The following is a 22,438-nucleotide window of genomic DNA, read 5'->3' on the forward strand; positions in this document are numbered from 1 at the left end:
GTGAGATGAGGATTAAACATCCAGAAAACCTCATCTGAGTCCTGGTAACACAACTCAGTAGGAGCCCTGTACAGGATTCAGAGGGACAAAGACTGAGGATGCTCTCATGCTCACACTTGGCATATTTAAAGGCTAGAAGGGGACACAAAATGTTCCAAAAACCTTATGCATCAATTTTAAGCAAATAACTTCACTGGTGTCAGCTTTTATGCTTATGTTTTTCTGGAATGCGTGAATCTTCAACCCACTTATGCCACAGACCACAAAACACAGCCATTGCCTGCCCACTAGAGACAAATGGAAAAACAAATGGATGCTTGCTAGGAGAGCGGTGGCTCTATTGTTACAGTTAAAAAAAAACCAAACATGCTGGAATAAGGGCAAAACCTGTGTCAGCCACATCTTCTGAAGGTATGACACTTCTAATGTACTAAAATGAAGAATACTATAAAATCCTGATTATACTTCAAGGCATTTTCTCACTCAAGTGTAGAGCTGGGTGCCCTGTCTGCACTGTACCTGGACAGTCTGAAGTGGGATGTTAAGATAGAAATATTCATGGCCATCAGATCCATAGCTATAAAGATTACTTCAATTACAAGAAAAATGGGAAAAGTAGTCAATGCAGCACAAATTATGCCTATTTATCATAATCCTTAATTTAAGGTCTCATTCCATAGGAAATATACACAAAGCCTCATCTGATTACAGAAATTAAAAGTTGACTGGCTGTCTGCCAGCTGCTCATTCCCATTGCCACTGACTTGTTCCATCAGAGGCATTAGAGAGGTGCCTTTGGCAGGTATTAGAATCACATTCAGAGAAGGATTTTATAATGTCTGTCTAAAGTCCTGTAGTTATCTGCAGCCAAGTTAACATCAAATAGTTTAGATCTGATGATTAACATGTACTTGCAATGTAAAGTAATGCAAAAAAAAAAAATCCTCTTAGTGAATCTGAAGGTATCTTCACCATTTCAGGAGACCAGATAGTCTTGTAACAGAAGGTAACAGCCTTGTACACTAGAAACTGAGACTTTTAAATCTAATTAATTTCGGCACTTTGGTAATTAACATTACAAAATCACTTTTGAATGACCTCTAAGGCCTTAAAAATACTTCAAATTGCTGAAATAAATCTGTAATTTCAATTACCCAAACCACTTAACACTGAGTCTAAGAATTCTTTCTTTAAACACATTTGTTGCTGAAGGAACAAGTGTTCATTCTATCAAGTATTAGTGATGTCTCCCAAAAAAATAAAGGAAAAAACCTCATCTCAATGCATCTCTGCCTAATAAACACACTAGGAAATGAATTATTCAGCTGAGCTTCAGTATTCAATAATAATTTGTATTTGAAATGTTTCTCAAGACCTCGACAGAAGCTAAATGAGTGAACAAAGCATCTGAAAAGGTGGAGGTTAAAGACCTGTCTCCTTAGTTGTTTTAAAAGCATTTACTTCCTATCACAAACTGTGTGTAACACAAGCCTCCACTCAATGAAGTACAGCTGTGCAAACAAGGTACAGTAACTGGATCTTTCTTCTTTCCCTCAGTCATTTTTCAGCATTATGAAAAGTTCAAGGAAGGGAATCTATGATGATTTTTACAGTCTACTTTCATTGTAGTTAAGGTCAAATGGTTTTCAAAATGAATTACTAAAAAGGCATTTTATTAGGATTCCTTTTTCAGTTAAACTGCCTCTTACACTAACAAGTGTATGGAATAAGGTAACCAAATATCAGTAAAATGCTAATCTTTCAGATGTGCAAGTCGGCTTAAATGATCTATCATTCAAAAATGCACCACAGGAATATTAGGGAGATAAACAAACAATTTTTCCTCAAGTAATTTAACTGCTACAGCTATTTCTGACTTCTGTTACAGCTAAGTAAATTAAATTCTGCTCCTTAATCCTATTGATTACACCAATGGCATAGACTGTTAAATCCCTTTGAAAAATAGGCAGACTTGATTGGAAAAAAGGTCTGTATTAAAAATTTGTCTGAAGGAACTGAAAATCAATAACTTTGTATTTGAAGCAGAAGAATAACATGAATTTGTGAAACAGATCACCCCAAAACTCAGCCTGTAAGCATTAATACATTAAAAATATCACAGCCATAATGCCTCAAAGACATCTCTCAAATCTAAGAAACAGACCAAGCATGCTTCAAGGAATAAAGCTGACTGCTCACCAGCTACCCTTAACAGAAATTAAATTCTGTTAAATTGTATCTACAGAAGACTTGTCGTTTCATTTTTGCTTTCCTAATGATGATAACTTGAAAGAAAATGAGAAAACTTATTTGAATGATAAAATTATACAGGACTCTCTGATATGCACTTTCTCATATGTATTATTACATAATGACCAATAAAAAGACTAAGGCTGAGATACAGCCAATTCCAACAAAGATGTTTTAAAAAGTTTATGTAGAAAACAGGARGTATTACTACATTTTCTAGAATTACCAAATTCTACTGTGAAGCCACAGAAAAGAAGTAGGCGATGGAATTGGAGAAGCCACCAAGACAATGCTCTAATGGAATTTTTGATGTTTCATAATTCAAATGTGATTGTTAAATACAATTTTAAAAATAGATAACTGCAATATGCTTATGCACAAATGCCCTATTTTTGATTCAGGAGAATCACAGAATCATAGAATTATAGAATCCTCCTAGAATCATATGATAATTCAGGCAGGAGAGAACCACCAAAGGTCTCTAGTCCAAACTCCTACTCACAGAAGGACAAGCTTACAGTTTTTGAGACGCAACTGGGTCTTGGAAAACTTCTGTATCTTCTGCTATTATGAATAACTACATCTAACTGAAGATAAATGTAGCATTTCCTTTTCAGGTAGTTGTGGGAAAGTTTTACAAGTTATAATCCAGTGCAGCAATTACCTCCTTTCCTGTTGTGGCTTTCCCCAGGTTCCTACTAATGGATGGATACCTGATGAGCTATTCTCATCTGGGGAAGAACATTTGCTACTGCTACTGGAGTTAATTATTGTTTAATACATTATTATTATTATTATTATTATTATTATTATTATTATTATGTAGCAGTAGTAGTAGTAGTAGCAGTAGTAGTAGTAGTAGTACTAGTAGTTGTTGTTTTGTTGTTGTTCTTATTACTACTTCATCCATCACCCAATTTAAAGAATCAGCATGCAATCCCAACAGAGAATAAATTAAGCCATGTAGCTAGGGGAGGAAGGAAAATAAAATTGGTGCTACACAGAAATTGCTGAATGAAGGAGTTTATGATTTGGCCCTCAGTTTTCACTCTAGCTCATTAAGTCTCTGTGAAGTTATCTCAGAATCAAACCTGCACTTCCTAAAATCAGTGGGCTCAAGGCAGCTGAGATATTTGTATCCTAAAACTAATTCCAAAAGAAAATGACAATTTGTCATTTTAGCATTAGTTCAATGTATAAATTCTGTTATACAGAAGAAACAAAATTTGGAGCTGGGGGAACTGGCCTGTAGAAGCAGAGGCTTTGGGGGAGCTTAACAGTAGCATTAATAACAACAATGAAGCACTGGCTAACAAGAAGCTTGAGCCAGGCTTTTTTCACCCATATTGATGTTATCCATCTTCTGCACTTCTTCCTTCCCTCCTCCTCCTAATTAATTCATGAAATGTAATGTTTCACACACTTTCACAATCATATCAGTAAGGCAACCAATGATTTCACTTAGCTTTTTTTAAATTTAAAATTTTTTCATTGCTAATCAAGTCCCTTTTCTGTGAATTCCTATGAGAGATGCAATGACTGGGCCGTATTTCACTACTTCTGAAGTATTTCTTTTGTGGTAGTAGAAAAGGGTCATTGTGCATATAAGGTTCCTCTTTAAGAATATATAATACAGAGAAGCCGAAATGAGATTTTTTCATTGTCTATTTCTGTAATTTTAAGTAATGAACACAGCCCAACACATCATGATTAACAACAGGAGAAAACATGTATGCCAAAAAAACCCTGTAGTCATTTAAAGGAGTGATTTCACTGAAAACAGCCAATTTATGAAATCCTCAGAATCAGAAATGGTAAAGGTTTGATGAATCTTCAGTAAATAAAAAAGATTAAAGATGACCTTTTAGTTAAAATATGCTTACAGCTTTGTAAGATCTGGATCTAAAGTAACATTGTCTGTCCTGGCTGCCAGGGCACTGCTGACTCTTTGCCAACTTGTAATCAACCAGGACTCCCAGGTCCTGTTCCTTGAATCTGCCCTCCAGCATCTCATTCCCCAGTCTGTCTGTACATCCAGGGTTGTTCTGGTCCAGGTACAGAATCTGGCACTTGTCTTTGTTAAACTTCCTACAGCTGGTGACCGCCCAGACCTTTAACTTGAGGAGATCTCTCTGCAGGGTCTCTGCCCTCAGGGAAGTCAGCAGCTCCTCCCAATTTAGTGTTCAATTGATGTTGCTTAAAAATTTCAATAAATCCCTTCTCCTGCAGAGCTTTTTTCACAGAATCTCATTCCCTGCTGAATCCCACACTTGTATTGGATGAGCAACCCCTATGATATAGTAACAATTAAATTTTGTTACTGGAAAGGAAAATTACCAGACTTTTTTAATAAAACTTGGCTAAAAACCTGTATTTTGGGACCTCTTTGGAATCCATCATACATTAAAACCAGAAAACTAACAGATTAGTTATCATCTCCACAACAGAAGTAGATAAGAACTGTGTGCAACTCTCCTGTTCAGTCTGTTATGGTGCAGTCCCCATTTTGTAACTCTTCTAAGCCAATTTTGCTTTATGCTTTTTTTGTTTTAGTGTTGTTCAGGCAGAGTTGTAGGAGAGATGATTTGCCAAAAGGCTCTGCTTCCTGCTTATTAGAAATATAATTCTTATAGGAAAAATTCTTTCCTCGGTTACGTTACTGTTAGCACAGAGCTGTGTGGGTTTAATGAGAACAGGATTAGGTCCAAGGAATTTATCTGGAAGGCTCTGTTATATACCACACACTAAGAAGCATGTATACAGGGAAATGTACACTTCTTTTGTTTGTTTTTCTTTTAATAAGACACATTTTTCTTAAATTGTGGCCTTGGCTACAGTGAGTTTCAGCAGTTTGTATTCTCAATATGATGATTACATCTTGATGTAAATCAAAAGACTGCCTGTAAGGAGATCTGAGTTCAAGTAGTGAACTAGACTTGATTTACTACAGACCTTCTAAGGATTTTCTTAACCTTGTTCTTCTGCAAATTTTTCTTGAGAAGCACCTCTCTGTACACATACTTGACACAGACGAGTTCTCAGGCTTTAGGAAGAAGCATTTCCACCACTGTTTGGAGTACCTTAGCCATTGCCCATCACATTGGTGGGTCAGGAGGAGTGGAACAACTCAAAGGCGTCTTTCCAGACTCGTTATTTAGTCCTCTGGACATTTTGCAATGAACTACATATTGTGATACCCAGGTAATGGCAGGATAGGCAATTATACTGAATGTCACAAAGCCAGTACCAAACAGAAAATGATGCCACCAAGGGACACCCTGTGATCTACACAACCACAATCCAGCCTAATTAGGAAATTTCACTTGGTGTTCTGCCTCTGTTCTTTCTGTGATGTGAGATGTGCTTTTTCTGAGCTTTAGCCAGGATTACCTCTGTTTTTCAGCCTTCTTCTCTTTCTGTATGTGGTCAGCAAGCTATTTAGTGAGTGGGCTAACTTGTAATCAAGTAATACATGGTATAATCTCCCATGGTCTAAAAGCCAAAAATTGGAGCAACCTTCTACAAAACCTGCCCCCAGAATGCGTGCACAAGCCAAAACCTCCTGCTTGATCTGCTGCCATACCAGTTGAAAACACAGATCTGCTCCCACACAAAAAAAAATCCACAATAAGATCTGCAAAACTTAAGATGTAGAATGGTCTGGGAAAACGTGGGAAGAATCAAGATAAGCCAAAGTATTACACATGCGACCCAGAATAAACAACAGGCCCGATCATATCCCCTTCTAGCAAGAATCCAGGGCACTGTGAATTATACTCAGATACACTTCTGAATCTGTAAAATATCTAAGATATCATGTGGTTAGGACAGAAAGGCTGGCCAGGTCAAAAATAATAATCTCCTCAACCCATACGTGCCATATGCTATTTCCTGGTGTCCTCATAAACATGGGACAGCAATGGAAAGGCCAGCAAAAGCCACAGCATACGCGAAGATTTGGTCTCTCTTGTAGGAGCAGCTCTCTTGGAAACCAAGCTGCATGAGTCAAACTTTGTGCAGTGCTGTTAAATCCATGTAAACCAGAGTAAGAATCTCAGTTATTACATCAGGACAGTGTTAACCCATGGCCTGTGAGCTTTTCACACAGTTTCCAGGAATTGAGCAGTGTGTTTCCACATACACCATGGAAAGCCACAAAGGAATAAAGGTTATCAGGTAAGATTCAGAAATTAATTACAGTGACTCAATCTCTGCCTTCACTCATAGTTCTAACAGCAAATGAATGTGCATTCCTTTGTGTGAAAAGATACTGAGAAGATAAATGATCCAAAGCTATTTTAGCATGCAAATGTTGGATTTGGACACTTCCACAAAGACAAATAGGAAAAAATCAAAAAATGAAGAAAAATACAGAAGGAATGAAATTTTAGTACTGTGTATATAAGTTACCTCTGAAAATAATGGAACATTTGGCAAGTCTTTCCATCCACAGTAGGTCTCATAAAATCTGCTACACCAGCTTGCCTGACCAGCCTGTTTCTCACACCTTCCTGAAGCCAGTTGTTCAAGTGCTCTAGTCTGGAGTAGCTCTGCAGTTGGTCAAAGCTTTGTTTCCCTGAGCTCTGGACAATCTCTGTAACAAAGCTAGGAGTCTCTACACCGTCAGGAGCCATGATGGCAACAGCTGCTGCACTTTCACTTGTCTCTTTCACGTGTGTATCAGGCTACATTCAGGTATCCTGTTTTCCAGTTGTTAAGGATTCCATACAGATTCTTTATGTAAAAAAGTGCTAAATTCACTGTGGTTTGTTAAAAAAAAAAAAAAAAAAATCAAAAATTGGTGCCATGGCAGTTTCAGAGATAACTAAACCACAGCATAAAATCCTCTTTGTGAACACAGTCTCAAGCCCTGTCAAGTATTTCTCACCAATACTGGCCTCGAGATTTTTCAAATACCCTTTTTTTAGTGAGCATTCTTACTGGTTATAGCAAGGTTTATCCACCTTACAACTCACAGCCTCTTGACACACTATATGTTAACTTCTGAAATTCATTGCTGTAGAAACTTTTTGCAGCAATTTGCCCTTTCTGCACCTTTTTTACTACAAAGAGGAGAATATGGCTCATTAATTTCACAACTCTAAATCATCGTCTCAGTGAAGCTACATCTATATATTAAAATAGAACCGGTAACAAATTTCTGTGTAAATGAGAAGATCCCCAGCAGCTGGTTCAAAAGGACTTCTATAGGTCTGTGCCACCTTATACAAGCTACAGACTCRATGCAAGCTTCTCCCAATATGGCCAATTACAGCACTGGCAGTCTTTAGTTCTGAGTATTTGCCTACCTGTATACTATAATTTACTGTGACTGAATACTGATGTCAAATTATTGTATAAATGTGAGAAACACATTAACTGTGACAAAATTAGCACTGTATTCATTAGCCTGATGAGAAAAAGAAAACTGAGATGAAATTAAATAAAATCTTAAAAAGAAACAAAAGTTACTTTGAAAAACCTACAAAACTATTTTTACTTCAATTCTTTCTTTTTATTTTTTTTTCTTTCCCCAAATGTCTCAGCCAGTGAAATATCAGCTCATGCAATTTGAGAATGTATTCATCTTGGAGAATCTTAGAAGGAAATTGCTGAAATGAAATAGGAAAAAAGAGAAGATAATTCTCCTTTTGTTTTTTGTGTGGGGGAGTGGGGGCGAGAGTTCTCCTGTATTCTGGGCTGTCTTTACAAAAGATTGATGTCTGGTGTCACTGTTAGGAAGTGCAAACTGTTCAGCTTCATTGCAATCTATGTCCTCATCCTCTTGCTCTGCAGGATACCACATACTTTGGCAGGCAATATTCAGAAGGGAAGCACTTTAATGGCAAGAATGGATACCAGCAAAACCTTTTCCCACAATGTTCAAAACTCTGAATGTGCATACGTTACAGCAACATAAAGCAGGAGAATATTAGGAAGAAAACAATAACTGATACAAATTCAGACACATTAATGTTACGTTTTTGCCCCTTTAAAACAACACACTCAAAGAAAGCTAGGTAAATACACATACAAGGGTGAAAAAAAAGAGAAAAGGATGAACTGGAATGATTTCAAGTTTTCCAAACCTAAAAGCCTAAACATACTTTTTCAGAGGAAGTACCCATGGCCCCTTCATGTAACTTTTACCTTTTAGGCTGAATTCCTGTGTTCCTTTATTCGGTTTGTCATTTTTTCCAGCTAGATACAGTAAGAATTGATACTGCTAAGACAATGGAGTTATTCTGGTATAAAAGTGGAATTGGTTCTCCCGTTTTCTGGAGTGTTCCAAAGTATTTTAGATGATCTATTAGGGCAAGCTCCTGAATGATAGACACATGGAAATGCAGACTAGATTTGCAAACAAATCTTGACATTTATGGAGGTATCAGGAAAGCCTTGTGCTTATTGAACAGTGGTAGTTCCACTACTATGTTTGGTAGCCATATGGTTCATTTCGAATTCTCATCATGTGTGATGAGTACTAAAAGAGTCCTGCACTTCTACAAACTACATTTGCACCAGTGTTGTCAGTACCTATGTGATGCTCCCATTCCTAAGAGCATACAGTTGACCACAGATCCTCTGTGCCCATCAAATAATAGCTTATGGGTGTATCTGTCATGCAATAGTTTTGCTCTGGACACTATTAAGAATGCTAAAACTTTAAAAGCCTTTTCCATTTACCATTCTTACAAGAAAGGCATGGAAGCCATATAGATAGATTAGATAAAGAGAGCAGAACACAGCCAATTGTCAAAACAGGCAGCCTCAATTTAAATGTGAAGAAAGGGGGCTTGTATGCCTCCATTCCTCACCAAGCTGGGATCTATCTGGTAGAATGCACCCCTGATGTGTCACCTGGGATTATCTGGAAGATGCCTCTAGCACCAAAATGTTATCTTCAAGGTTTTGTCTCCCATCACTCCCTTTCGTRTGTCTTCATCAGGGAACAGACATGAGTCTAAATTAAGACTACAAAAGTAGTTCTTCATACTAGAGCAATCCACAGGGACACAGGTACCAGCAGCATGCTCGCATTTAGCCAAAAGGCATTAAACAGCCTTAAAGAAAGACTTTTACTTGTGTGCCCCTTGCTACTAGTGCTAACTTTTGAATTCCAAGTATCAGTCAGAGAGGTAACTTTATATTACATTTCCTCTTTCCCCAAAATATTGATAAATGATTACTAGATGCAGACGGGTGAAGCCACAAGTGGTAGAGTTTCAGGTATGGAGTTCATTTCACTGCGCATCCTAAGTTCTGGTAGTAAGTTTGGAGAGCTGAAGGTGCTCCTGCACTACCAGCAAGCACTGGAACAGATTGCAGGTCTGGGAGAGCAAAACAATGGCTGGCAACAGCAGCAGCTAACAGATGAAGCCGGAGGTGCGGGGGAGCAGGAATACCCACAGACTCCTATGATGCTAATTCAGACTGATTTGTCAAAGAGCAGCTATAGCACTTGACCTGTAAAGGCACTCCTCCTACATGCTCACTGGGTTTGGCAGCCACATGTCTCCTGAATGATGTTGCATTTTCTGACTTTAAAGGCCAATAGCTAGTGGCTGGATAATTAGTACCAGAGCTAAAAGAAAGGAAAGGATTTCAGAGACAGAAAATAGCAAGCATAGAAAAAGTATTTTTAACTTATTAATATGACATTTTTGCACATCCCRCTCTAGATTAATTGATTTTTATCCTTTATCTGCTTGCTCTAAGCTACAAAACCAGCTAAGACTGAAAGCCCAATGCAGAATGCAACTGTTGTACTTTGTATTTTACAATCACACAAAAGTCAGCATTAAAGCTACAAAGTACAGGATACTAGACTGCAGACTTACCTCAACCACTAAAGTAGTATATAGGAAACAGATCTTGCAAGAAAAATAGGCTCCTCTACTTTATACAGTGTCATTATTATCTGGCAAGGGCAGTGTATTTCATTTTCAGTATAAAATTATACAGGGTTTTCTGCTGATTTGAGATCTCTGGTTAAAATCCATCATTAGACAAAAGAACTGACACAAAATGAGTGTGCTGTTGGCTTCTTTAGGAAGATGGAGCCAAACTGGTCTACCAAAAAAATCCTATTACTCCACCGCCAATCTCCTCCTACTATTAGCAGGGGAGGAGAGGGAAACAAAGAATCTTTATCTGAAAAGTGTTGATTTTTTTATGGAAAACATACTTGTAAGTACAAAGTTTTACAGTGTGTTAAGGCATATTGAACAGTAAGCATTAATGTATAATTTCATAGGATATTTTATATGCACTCCAGTACCCATTATCTCTATACCCAGCATGGGAGCTTTCAAAACTTGCAAGTTAAAGGACTATTCTGTATTCATCTCACCACTAAATTAGAGACTTTGATAGAAGRCCCCAATAGTAGATAAAATCTTATTTTTTTCAACTTTCCAGCCAAGAGATGCTCAATGGCAGCAAAACAGTGTCCAGAAGGAAGCAGAGCACAACTGTGCCAGTTCAGGCTAAGAATATTCTTTAGCCAAAACTCCAGAGGAATTGCTAGAAGCTTACACAAGGGAATCAGGACCTAGATAATCAAATCAGTGTAACTGACAGCTTCCAATTTCACAACATCTAAGACAGTGGCTGTAGCAYAGGAACCTACTTTATTTCACCTCCAGGCAGAGAGCAGAAGGGGAAAGAAGAATTTTTTAAAAGGGGGGGAGGGAAGGGGGGAACAACTGTAGAAACAGAAGCAGACCTGATTTACAGATAGTTGCAGAAATACATCAGAACTCTAAATTCACATATGTTTTTAAAGAACTTGAATACAGAGAATACAGAACTTGGATATAAAGATTGACATGATTTTGCAGAAACAGAYCAAAACTTTATTTGATTGCTTAAATAATTTTAATCCCACTTAACATTGACAATTGTTTAACCACTGCCATAGAGAAGAAGCATGTCTGACAAAGCAAGTAGGAATTGAAAGACATGGTCAGAATAGCACATTTCTTTGTTCTTTAGCTTATAGAAATTTCTACTTCACAGGACTGTTGTGTACTTCCCCTGCTACTAGACAAAACCATAATTTAAAGTACTAAACACTCTTCTTATTCCTCACCAACATTACAAGAACTAAAGTACCGTCTTGATAAAATTTGGATACAATAATAATAAATATTTTGGCAGGATCTCAGTATATATATATATATATAATCTCAGTATATATATAATCTGAGATTATAAATAGTATAGGTCTCTGTTTTCAAATCTGAAAGCAAAACAAACATCTGCATTTTTGTATCTGGCAAGATGCTCATCTAATTCTATTACAACAGGCTTCTAATCATCCATATATTTACCCTTAAACTAGATTACAAACCCTTAGATCAGGAAAACTTCTTTCTGTGCATTTATTTCTGTACACTCATTTCTGTAYATTATTAAGCAGAGAGATTCTACCAGCTCTGATCTCTTCTGAGACTTTGCAGCTCTCCTGTGCCAGAAGACCACATAAGGTCTGAATATTCAAAGTTATAAGGAAAGATTTATAAAGGTGTACAAGAGACAGATACATTTGTTTCTGGAATTAGATAGGGCTGGTGAAGTAGAACTCAGTGGAAAAGCAGGTGGTTGAGATTATGATCAACCAGGCAAACAAACTCAGGCAAGCTGGACCAGATGGCCTTTTTTCTGTTACTAATATTACTTATGTTCCTATTCAGCTGTAAGAAGTTACAAATAGTTTACCTGTTCAGATTTTTTTGACTCAAATTACATAAGATCAATGCTCTCACTTCACTGTCACATTAAAACTTATCATGACACTGTCTGTAATTCTATTTAATAATTTACAATGCTGCCTACCCAGAAGAGAAACTGGTAGGTGTAACAGAAGAAGTTTTGCCTTTTACAACGGCAATTACATAGCAAGCTATATAAGAAAGGACAGCAAAAAAACCCAAGCAAACCCAAAAAAAACTTAATTGAGAGGATTAAGTGCTACTAGATATAAACAAAATCTAAAGTCAAACCATATTTCCTGCATTAAAAGATAAAATTTTGAAGGAAAACTAACGGGCGTGACTAACCTGTAGTCACACAGATTGCATTACACATTAATTTACAACTGYACCAACCATGTCTAAATCTCTCCTTCATCTAACACAGGGCACAGTTCAGAGGCTATAAATTTAAAATCAGAATGGTATTTCACAGGTGCAAGAAAAACATAACATCTCTAAGATCACAATTTGCATTAATTTATTTCAAAACTATATAAGCAAATGTTACATATATGCCACAGCTTATTTTGAAATCTGGAATAATATGAGCATGGCTTTTCTGTGACAGCAGATCTAAATTACTGTCAGCAAAGCAAACTTTACCAGTTGTGGGGTATACTCTGATGCTGTAAAGATTCTAATAATCCAGTMAAAATGTTAACAGAGTGAAAAGACCAGAGCAATTCACTCAACACTTATCTAYACCTATCTATTTTCCAAAATAGCACTCTCCACTGTAATTTGATAWCATACATAATTATATTGAGGCAAAGCAAACTATGCCAATACACTTTATAAAACTTTGTAAAACTTTAGAAATTATTGTGCTTTTATGTCTATTTGCATTTTAAATATCATCTTGGTCAAAGTCAAAGCTCTTCAAGCACTCCAGGTGCAGACACATTGAAGCCACATGAAGAACTGCTGAATTCCAGGTTACATCTCTCAGGAGCTTTAGAAGAAACCACAAAAATGTATAAACTATCTATACCTATTCTTCATATATCTTTATTAAAGCAGGCATAGAACATCCTTCAGCTACTAAGAGTCATAGTTATTGACTGCTGCTTCATTTCCTTGTAATTATTTCAGAAGGATGCYGAAGGAAGAATTTGAAATTCAAAATATATTGGGGTTCCCAGTATAGATCATATTTCAAGAATAGCTTTAACAACATATTTCACAAATTTTCTTGATCCTGATTCCACAGACATGCAAACATTTTCATTTACACATGGTACAGGGTTTTGGCTGGTTTGTTTACCATTTACAGTGACAGCACATAGCACATTTTCTTTAAACATACTAGGCTGGCCTGTCAGTGGAATGAAAGGTGACGTGAGAACAGCTAAAGTCAGTGGAAAGGAGGAGACTCCCAGTAGCACAGAAACAAACCCCTTGAGTGGCATTGCTGAAATCAGGATGTGACYCTAAGTTTAAGAGAGTTGCACCTCTCCCTGGAATGAACAGAAGACAGCCAACAGATGGTTTTTGACACATTGCAAAGTTTTTGGGTATCAGAATTTTAAAAATGTTCTTCTTCTTGTTTATACATGTATCCACTACCATATTTTCAAGTCTGTATTTCYTTCATATTTTCAAGTTTATTAATATCCCACTTGACTCCTAGATCAAYAGATGAATGTGAACAAAATTGGAAGCATAGAAAGCACATGTCTCCACAATTCTCAAAAAACACTAAATAAAGAGCATGGTTACAACTTCCTGTTCACATTTAATTCAACTGTCCTTTCTTCCAGTAGAGAAATCAAGTGAAAAGATGAAATCAGACCTCAGATTCTGAGGAGCCTAACCAGGGACAAAGATCTGTTTAAAGAAAATCTGAGTGGCCTTCCTGTGAGCATGGATATTTTTTTAAAGTTTAAAGATTTTCGAGCAGTCTCTTTTTATTAAAATTACTTGGATGCTTTCATTTTAATCCAGTTTAACAATAAAAATGGATTATTATTCCTGTAATTATGTCTTTTAATAAGAAATACAAACCAGAAAGTGATTTGATTTATTATTATGTTGAGTATTTCTGTATTTTGCCCTATATGCCTATTTCAGTAGTTTGGAGACAGTTAAGGTATTCCTACCATAATTTGTTCCATCAAACTAGAGCAGACAAACAGCTTAATCCTGCAGGTGCTGAGGCCTCAGCAGTGTGTGCATACTGTATAAAAGTTGTCTTCCCTTGAGCTGGAGTCCTAGACTTGAACAACAAGAGATAAAACCTGTGAAACAATGTGACTCTATATATAGGGTCTATAGAAAATCTGCACGGCTTAAAACTCAAAAAATTTTACACCTTTGGTTTTCTATGGGTATTAGGAGCTTCATATAAATTGCCAACCTCATGACCCAAGAAGTACACAGTTTATGACCCCATGCACCATTAAATCCACAGGTGCAGTGGTTCTCTTGCATCTTGAAGAGTGAACCCCAAATGCCAAACATTTGCACTACATCCTCAGATAAATCCATATTATCGCCAACCATAAAATTCAGAAGATTGTTCCTTGTCACTTTCAGGAACATACTACATTAATTTTGTATTTCTGGATAGAAAAAATTTTGCTGATGGCAGAGTACCAAAAAAMGGTTTTCCTTAGAACTTTTTGTAATATTTCAAAATGTTGGAAGAAGTCTTGACAAGGAAAATCAACCTACTGACTAATCTTTCTTTGTGCTTGAAAAGATAAATAAGATAATTATTGAGAAATACATCTGCTCTGTCTTGAAATTTCTGACTTTTATTTCTCCTAGAACATTTATCACAAACCTATATCAGTTAATTCTTTCAGTATGATGTCTAATGTTTTGGTTTCTGGGTGTCAACCACTTTTTTGGACTGGCCAAACTACAATTCCAGGGCCTGTGGGAGCTACTCAGCAGCTCCAGCTTTTACATTGCTGCTGATTTTCCTTGATAAGGCTTTGACCTAACTCAACAACCTCCTCAWGAGAAACTCTGGTTTAGAATTGACCCCAAGTGACTCTCACAGCAGACAAAGGTGGTCAAAAAGCACCACCTTGTATTTATGACCATCTTTTACTGGCTAATGCAGCCCTTGACAAAGAACAAGAATGCTCCTCTGTGCCATAAGTGTTCACTCTGACTTTGCATGTCAAGATGGATTTGACGGTTCTTCAAGCCCAGAAGATCAGTCCACAATCACATAAAATACAGAAGAGACAGTTGGCTATGTAAGATACACAAGGAGGTTGCAATTTTGAGCTCTTAACAGGATGGCTTATTTGAAGATAAAACACTATAAATGTAAAATCAAGAAATCCAAGCAACATGCACATAGGATTTTGCATTCATAATCATGCCATATTCTGCATAYTTCTGTATGTTGCTATATATTACCTAATGACATTCCCCCAGCAGTTCAGTCATCCACTGGTTACAGGCAGAGGTAACTGGCTGCAAAGACGGATCCTACTCAGAGCCAGTTTTACTGGGCCAGTTTTCATCACAGCTGGACTCTGAAGCTTGAAGTGTGCATGKAGGGATTTGCCTGTGGCCACTATTTTGGATTGATGAATAAGCCCCAGCACACAGTGCACATATGATGAGATCTCCAGCTGCAACCCAGAATAACAATTTATCATAGACAAGATCTGCTGGATTCTGTTAGGAAATGGGTTTTGAAGGAAGGGAGTGAAGATGTCATAGGTCACAGCCAAGGGATAGCTGAGGAAGCCTGTTGTGATTAAGGCAGCCTTACACAACTGCCATGAAAAATTTTCATCTCAAAATACAACATCTGTGCAACCAAGCGTACCACAGCAATTGTGAAGACAATGACCAAAACCAAGGAAAATTATACTGCATTGTCTCACAAAAAGTAGTTTCCACAAAGAGAATTTTATAGGATTTGACTGAGCGAAGTGTTGAGGTCATAAGAGAGAAGTTGCAAGGGGCAAGCAGAAGGGATAGGGCAAATTCTTCRTAAATAAGCATCAGCAATAGATTTGCTATGTCTCAGTACTGCTGAGGGAGCAATGAAGGAAAGAGGCTGGGGGAGGTAATCTAACAACAAAGAAATTATTAATAGTATAAAGCACTTATAAACTGTAGCCACATATATATATACATCTATATATACATATATATATATATATATATATATATAAACAAGTAAACAAGTTATACTGGTAACAAGCTGATCAACCATGTTTGCCCATGGACAGCAGGATTAAGTTAAAAAGTGTCTATTACCTTGCTAACATGAATCACTCCAACAAAGACCATCTGCAGGATTATCCAGATTTAGTATAAGTACTAAAGCATACATAAGGGCTCCAAATTTTTAATATTATATGTATAAATGGATAGATTAAACGACCACTTATCACTTTTAAAATGTATTAATGCTTCTTCAATAAAAATGAAATTTCATCGTAGTCATGTTGTGGCTTTGCTCTATTTAGTAATTTTTAATTGTAATCTTGCTTTATGTTAATTTCACACATAAGATAATATAATGCAATGGATATCAAAATTAAAGCAAAACATCTTTCATTTATTTCCTACAAGAATGTTGAAGGTTAGCTAGATGAGATGATTCAGAGATGTTCATTAAGTAGCTGTAACATTACCAGTAGATCAAGATCTCCCATATCTCTGGATCTTACCCCTAGGAAAAATTCTCCCTTTCCTTGACAGTATAGTGGATTGGGAAATTGGATCAGTTCAAGGAAAGGGCTAATGCACMCCTGAGAAACAAAGCAGTCAGGGTGAGATGGCAGCTGGACTTAAAGGAAAGAAAATGCCGGGGGAAGGTGTGAATGGAGGAAAACAATGGTGTGGCAGAGAGCTGTGAGTGGGGCTTGAAGTGATCAGAAAAGTGAGGCAAGAACAAGAGACAGTACCTCTGTTCCAGAAAATGAATGTAACYACCTGACTTCACACCAGGTCAATATTGATGGCACAGAATCACAGAAATATTTCCTATGTAAAGGACMTTTAAGACTGAAAGGCAAATATGTACTTAAGCCAAGGCAGCAACAAAGTTTGCACAGGCAAGAAAAGTATCATGCTGGGTTCAGGAGGATCTTTTAATTAGGCTAATGACAAAGACGCCAGCACACAGAGCATTCTAATGGAAACCTGATTCACTTTGCAGGTGCTGCTCACACAAAGCAAGAAAAGTGTCAGTATTTATCTTTAAATAAATCAATCTCCTCTGACCTGAATATAACTTTCTGTTGGGTAACTGCCTGGTCTGCTCTTCAATCAGCCTYAACATGGTTAGAGACCACTTTGCTACACTCACACAGGAGATTCAACAACCACTTTTATTGCTGTTTTGAAAGTGTCACTTCACAGCACTTTACTGAACCCAGTTGAGATTTTAGAGATTGAACTTAGGTCCAGTTTCTACTGATGTGTTTAAAGATGGATGGAAAAAAGAAATGGGACTTAGTTTTCTGCCTTCCCCTTAGATTTCTTTCTCAGAGACCATGACAACAAATTAATCCTTACACAGGTGCAATCTTTCTCCTAGCAACTGACAGCAAACTTCCAAAGTTTTCAAGAAACTAGCTGATTGCCTCAGTTATATTTTCACAATTAATTCTTCTATTTAAATTTGAAATAAAAAGAACAACCAGCCTSTATTTAAAACATCACTTTTTGTGTAAAGATTCTTTAGATTGGAATGCATATGTGGAAAAACTCTAAGGTTTAAACATCTTACATTAAATTCTTTTGTTGCTAGGATTATATTTTTTTATGGTAAGAAAAATTGGAAGGAAACATATTCCTCTAAAATCAGCATCAAAATACTCTTATTGTTAAAATTCTGCATACTTTTTTCCACAAGGCACAGGCATTGACTAAATTTATAGACAAAGGAAATCATATCTCCCATTTCAAATTTTGCCTACATCCAAGAAATCTGATTCTTTGTTAACCACAGAAACAACTTCAATGAGCCAATAACAGATTTGCATATTARAAAAGCACAATCTTACTTTTGAGTTTCATGATACTCCAACACATCAAAAAAATAAAGCATAGCTGTCTTTGTCTTTCAATGACTTTTTAATAATCCAAAAATTAAAACAGGCCATGGCATCAAAGATCTACTGACTTAATTAAATTCAGTATTTACTAGAGCTCTGTAGAAGCAAAATTTGCTGTAAAAAAACCCCCAACTTACACAAAACATTTCCAGTGTCTTCATCACCACAGAAATTACCCCCAGCAGACTGAAATGGCCTCAGAATGACATTGCCATTGTGTATCCTGAGCTCAAAATCAAGATCAACCAAAAATGAGGAAACACGGTTATTGCTACAATAATAGTTTTTAACAGTACCRAAGGAATGGTGAACATATGGCCATATTTCCAAATAAAATCCAGTAGCAGGTTTTAGGCTGTGGTTTATGGGTGTTTTTGTAATTTTAAAATAAAGCAAAGCTGTTGCTCCTGTGGAAAAGATGAGCAATATTTTTCTATGCAGGGGGCTTTTTCCAAAAACTTCTCCAAAGGGATTATTCCTAAGTGAGGCAAAATTTTYCTTTCAATACCTTACACATCTTTAAATCATGAAAATTACCTGGAATTACCTCATCAATAGAAACTTGCAAACTTGCATCATAACGGATAATACAAGACTAAAAACCCCACCAAAATTAAAATTTAAAAACATATTAAAAATAGATCAAATTTTTTAAGCTTTGATTTTTATCCATCATCACAAGGTAGTTCTTTAGACATTTCAATACATCCTTGGAGACTGGCCCCTAATTTCCCAGCTGATTTCTACCACCAGGAAAGGGTTGTCAAATATATAGACAGTACCAAATATTTTAGGATTTACATTCCTTTGGGGTTCTTTATTTCCTGTTTATTGGAGCATATTGCAAAAGCATAATGAAGTGCTGAAGCTGATGTTTCAGCCCCCATAGCACATGTTCATACTGACCTGAGAAAGCCAAGCCTCTGTAGGATTCAGAAGTTTGACCCCTTTTCTGCAGTAGAGTGGAAAGGTAAGCATAGCCCATAATATTAATGGCTTTCAAACTCTTTGTCAGCACAAACCAGTTTCAGATTTCTAAATGACAACAACCTGACTGAAAGGAGTAAAGAGGAAAGCAGATTAAAAGGGAAATGCCTTTATTTCACCATCCTGCTTTATTGTTACCACAGATATGTTTGGATGTCAAGCATCAGACTGAGTACCTGGAACTCAAATTACTTGGAATTTGTATCATTTACAGACTCCTGCTTCACATCCAGTCATTTTAAACATCTATAGGTGCAATGGCATCTATTTTGGCAMGTTTATTGCACAGCCAATATTGTCCTTCTTAAATTATTTAGCTGTCTCTGTGCAGTTAAACTAGGGAAAAAAAAACCCACATCAAGTACAACAATCAGTGAATTTGTATGAAATGAAAAAATCTGGAAACTGAGCTATTGAAAGGAAGTGATAGACAGTTTAATATCATATCTTTCAATTCTTTAGGAGGCTGCTAGSRRGTTCAACTTATTTTGAAGAAGATAMTGTGTCCTTCCTAAATGSAGTAATTTGCTGTGAACATCTTTATCCTGAACGCTCGCTGGTTTGAACTTTATGTGATGAGCAAATTTCAGTGTCTATTTGATATATTAATCAGATGTACACCCATATTTTACAGCGTTCTCTTGTAGAATGGCAGTGGGAACATGTAGGGAGAATGGTCCAAACAGTCTTCATATTGATCTGATCACTCTGGGAGAGGGAGGATTTAAGGTCTCAGGATAGCACATTCCTGCTTGAGGGTCATTCCATGAAAGATGCTTTCACTGCACACATCTGAAAGATTTGTGCTGAACATGTTATACATCAAAGCTGCAGTGAACAAGATTTTTTTTTTATTTTTTAACAAAATAACTCATGCAAATTCATCAGCAGCTAATAGAAAGATTATTCTGTTGCTGTGGAGACCTTAGCTGTAAAAATTTACTTATCTGTAAAAAATTATTAATCTTCAGCTTTACTAAGGTCATAAAGCTTTGTCTCTATATCCCTCAGTGTTCAAAGTGGTTGATGTCTTTTCCTTGATTATATTTCTTTCTTATAATCAACATTGTTATATGTATGTAAGCAAACCTCTCAGTTAATRCCTCCCCAGTTCCTATTATTTCAAAATGTAGTAGGTCTTTGTGGGTTTATTGACTCATCACTTCCTGAGAAATTATTCTTAGGGGTTCACAGTGAAAATTTCCTGCTGCTCTACAGTTCTTCAGCAAGCATTTTGCTTGATCTCTGTCAGCCTGCAGATCTTCCRTTTCTTTCCTCATGCAGGATGGAGTTTACCTTTGGAAAGCATCAAGTATCTACTTGGCACTATCAGCCTTGAAAACATGAAACTTGGTGGTTAATGTCTCATGGAATTTTTGAGTAATTTTTCCATCCATGCCTTTGACTGTGGTAAATGGAAATTGGATCAATTTGACTTTTTTCTTTCTTTTTTTCTTCTTTTTTTTTTTTTTTTTTTTTTTTTTTTTTTTTTTTATTTTTTTTTTTTTTTTTTTTTTTTTTTTTTACAAAGGCTGTAAGATTGTTGAATCAGGATCAAATTATCCTGTATTAGAAGTTTACAAACTCTCTTACACAGTTTAGCTGTTGAAGTAAGTTAGAGAATACAAAAAAAATGACTGTTCAACTCTAGATTCACCTTCTGATACACTCTTGCATAGCTGATGAGGACATAAACTCACATTTAGACACTTGTTATGAACTATGTTTTTTCAATTCGCACAAAATCAATAAACGGGATTTGAGACATATCAGGTTTGCAAAGATTTCTGTAATAATTCTCAACTGTCTAACTAGAAATTACGAAAGGACAAAATCATCTATGAAATATAWTTACTGAATTTAGTTATGTCAGCAATAGATTAAACTTCTTATTTTTTATGCTGCTGGTTTTAGCATACTTTGAAATAGATAACAATTTCAGGTGAGTTATATTGTTTTGATTTTGGTCTTATTTTACTCCCTCCAAGTATTAGGGCAGAAATTCATAATTATATTTAATGGAAGATGAAGTCAAAATCTCTAATCTAATACCTCTTTTTCAATTTATCCTTCACTATGGTGCTCACTACTTATGAGCTATGAACTATAAACTGAAAAAATAACCATATCCCAGCTGCAACAGACAATTATTTTTTAAAAGAAGAAAAATTGCATGTATGTGCAAGACAATGTGGAGTACAATCAGTCCTGATTACAAGCCAGTTGTATGAGCCTGAGCTCTCCTTAACGGGGTTTAACTTTCTGGGTTAGGCCAAAACTTAGCATGTCYTTTCCTTTAAGAAAAAAGATGTGGTTTCATGTAAAAAAAAAACCCAAAAAACAACAAACCAAAAAACTCAACTCCTTATCAGGGTCTCAGGGTCAACTTAACGCCTCTCTTCWTCAAATACAAACTTTTTAACTTGCTCAACCATAATTCTTTTTATGGTTGASTTTGTAAGTTACACATTCCAGATGTGAGGCAATAGGAAAATTGCAATGCGGGGGTTGGCTGTGGGATCTGTGTGTGTCTGAAGCATTCTTTTCCCACTAGGAACTTTTCCCACATTTATAATAATGAAATTGTGAATAATGAAAACAAAGTTAAAAAAAAGAAGTTCCTAAACACAAGAGCCAACATTTTCAAATTATAAACAAGACTAAAGTGTGTCCTCTTATGATTCATCCATTAATTTTGGAAACTGGTAACTGCATGTCACATCATCTATTCCAAAATTCAGAGGGAAATGCTGGCTGATTACTTTTTTTATTAGWAATAATTTGAATCTTTGGAAATGTAGCCAGCAGGAATTTAGGATGCAGTGGAGTTCAAAGTTTGTGTGGGTGTATGTTGTTGAGAAGTAAAGAATAGCAATCCAGGCTGCTTTAACTTGCCAGATACAATTTCCTTTCTCAACATTGTTTCTGTGGGCTTGCCTAAAAAACTGGAAAATTTTACTTTTTATTTGCAAATTTGCTATAGCTGGAATCAATCAAGTAGTACTATCAAAAATTTAACTTTTGTGTAGGAGAAAAATAGTTATRTTGGCCTGGTGTTGTCTTTCTTATCCTGAATCAGATACTTGCAGCTCACAAGAATTGTACATGTTGTGTGCACACAGGTAACATGAAAGTGAGTGCATACATAGAGAGAGAGAGCAAGGATTCATACACAAATTAAATCTATGTAACCCGAGGTTAAGACCAAGATTTTCCAGTGTGATCAGTCTCTAAATCCACACATTGGCAAATAAATACATCCTGTTCCTGCAAAATACTGTKCTCCTGGGGCTTCTCTAGAAAGTACTTGGTGTGGCTGGAAACACCCTGGAAACAGGGCTGGGCAGGCACTGTCCTCCCCAAAGTCACAGATAATCCTCTGCATATGGAACAAAGCCTGAATCT

At 36.4% G+C, this 22,438-nt stretch overlaps 1 protein-coding gene across 2 annotated transcripts in view; it reads right to left on the minus strand.

Moving 5' to 3' along the window:
• AGMO (alkylglycerol monooxygenase) overlaps positions 1 to 22,438 on the minus strand; it is a 183,792-nt gene that overhangs the window by 109,808 nt on the left and 51,546 nt on the right. The gene's annotated exons all lie outside the window — the stretch shown is intronic.

Source organism: Malurus melanocephalus, unplaced genomic scaffold (assembly GCF_030028575.1).
Source record: "Malurus melanocephalus ecotype Western Australia unplaced genomic scaffold, MMel_1.1 scaffold_185, whole genome shotgun sequence".
Classification (NCBI taxonomy): Eukaryota; Metazoa; Chordata; class Aves; order Passeriformes; family Maluridae; genus Malurus; species Malurus melanocephalus.